This window comes from Schistocerca nitens, chromosome 5 (assembly GCF_023898315.1).
Source record: "Schistocerca nitens isolate TAMUIC-IGC-003100 chromosome 5, iqSchNite1.1, whole genome shotgun sequence".
Taxonomy (NCBI): Eukaryota; Metazoa; Arthropoda; class Insecta; order Orthoptera; family Acrididae; genus Schistocerca; species Schistocerca nitens.
The window spans coordinates 228,932,812-228,935,233 of NC_064618.1; positions in this window are offsets into that span (position 1 = coordinate 228,932,812).

Genomic DNA, 2,422 nt, shown 5'->3' on the forward strand with positions numbered 1-2,422 from the left:
TATCTGGCAAGCCACTTGAATTTGCATGCTCAACAGCCTGATTGGTTAACTTAAATGCTAATTAACATGGAAGTAGCTTACTGTATTGAATCTTTTTTAACAATTATCTCACAGCACAACCTATCCTGCAACTCCCTTACATGATTTTCAAACTGTCCCTAACCACACAGCACTTATAGGTGATTTGAAGATGGCCACTTTACTATAACTTCTAGTCTGCGATAAAAAAAAAAAAATATGTCACAAAACTTTTGGTGGTTCCATGATGCTGTTCTCTACCTCTAATGAATATGTACCATTTTTATATTAATTAAACCAATCTCTTTGCTTTGGAGTAGTGGCTAGGAAAGCTGTTGGGTTCACTGCCATGGTACAACATAACTGACTCAACTGATTGATCATCTTGCTGCTACTTCTTTATGCACAGGGCGTATATATGGACAAGGAAAAAAAATTCCCAGATTTCCCAGTTAAAAATACCACAGTTTTTCCCGGATGAAAACAAACTTTTTCCATGTTAAATGACAGTAGATTTTTCCCTCAGAATTGTAAAACTTATCAATCCCTGGGGGAAAAAACATGTTTTGGAAAGATCTTTGATGGGCAGCAACATGTACGCTGCATATTTTCATATTACGAAAGTATAAATTCTAATTCCACCAAACACTGCATGTTGATTTCTGAACCATTGAAATCGAGATTGCGATACGCTTTTGTAAGCCAGTCATTGCTCAGTCCAATGACTTGTCCTTGTCACCAAAGAGCTGATTTTTAAGTGAGAGTCAAATGCTCTGTGATTCTCGTGCAAAGTCCAACTTGCGTAAAAGGAATTCCCTTTCAAAGTAACGGTTTTCAAACCACCTTTCGCAATATTTTAGCGCGACATGTTAGAAACAGGTTTGTTCCAGTAGTTGTCAGAGCGCGCCAGATAACAGGCGACAATGTGCTTGCGCAGCTACGACTCAGTGTGGGTCACATTGCTGCTGCTCGCTGCTACTCTCGCTCGCTGTGCCAACAGGTCTAGACGCTCGAAGGGAAGACGAGGAGAACAATTTGCCGCGATCGTTAGCCTCCTGGGCCAAGTGCTCGGGCTGAACAACAAGCAGAAGAGGAAGTAGCCTGTACAGTGCTTCTGCTGTCAAGCTGTCAGAAGCTGGGGCACTTCGCCGCGGACTGTACAGGCATATTTGCATGTTTAAAGTATGCCGAGTTGCACCTCACATGCAAGTGCATGAAGCCTAGGGACGCCGCAGCTACATGTTCCAACAGCGGCGACGCATACGCCGCCAACCACCGTGGCTGCAGTTATCTAAAGAGCTGTGGTCGCAGGAAGGGGTGGCACACACGCCAACGGCGAATCACTGCGCAAGAGGAGGTGGCAATGGACTAAGACGTGGTAAACGCTCCGCCCGTGCATCATGCCACTGGTACTTTTGCTGGTGTTGGTGCGAGTGGCGGACCGTGCTGCTGCAGACCCGACAGCATTCGCAAGATTGATGATGCTGTCGCCAACGCAGTAGCCACTCTCAAATCTGCCATGGCAGAGGAGAGGGCTGCACTTCGAGCCGAGGTACACCTCCAGCTCGCACAGCTTCGTGAGTTACTGGCCTGCAAGTCTTGCAAGGGGCGAGACGTTACGACTGCCACCACCACCATGCAGATGGACGCTCTCCCGGCTCCTGTGGTAATGCAGGGCGCTGTGGGGGTGCCCACGGAGGTGGCGAATGAGATGTGTGCCCCCTACTCAAAAGGGGAGGACCTGCAGAAACAAGATTCCGAGCCAGTTCCACCAGCAACATGGAATGATGTGGCCGAAGACATCAAACCACCCGCCCACCCTCCCGAGGACAAGGCGGAACAGCCGCTGCTGGAAGACGAAGACACAACTGCAGCGCCCATCCAATAACAAGACGCAGTAGAGGTAGTTAATACACCACGAGCAGAGACAGAGATGACTGCGCCAGGACTACTGAAGACGGTCGCAAAATCATTGTGTGACAAGACTTACGCAAATCACAATACCCTGTACCCTTTTACCGACTCCAATGTTTCTAAACCACCTCTACCCCATAAGCCTTATGATTCCGGTTGGGCAATTGCAAATCTAACTGCCGTCATTCCTAAGAGAGACTTGGACCTTATAAACTGCTTCCGTATTTTTACCAAGTATGACTGGCAACGCATAATGGCTGCTATTCCAAGAATTAAGCAGAAGAAGAAGCACAAACATTCCTCTTCCTCGCACCACTAGTTTCCTAGCACCCACTGCATTTTATCCTGTTGAGCTCAGACAAGTTTTAGCTAACCCTTTTAATCCCAGTCAATTTTATCTTATATTCGGAGAGTAAATGTCAATAGACAAGAGACTCCGATACTGTAGACCACCCCAGGGGAGGTTGTCCATACCAGAGAGACAGTGCGC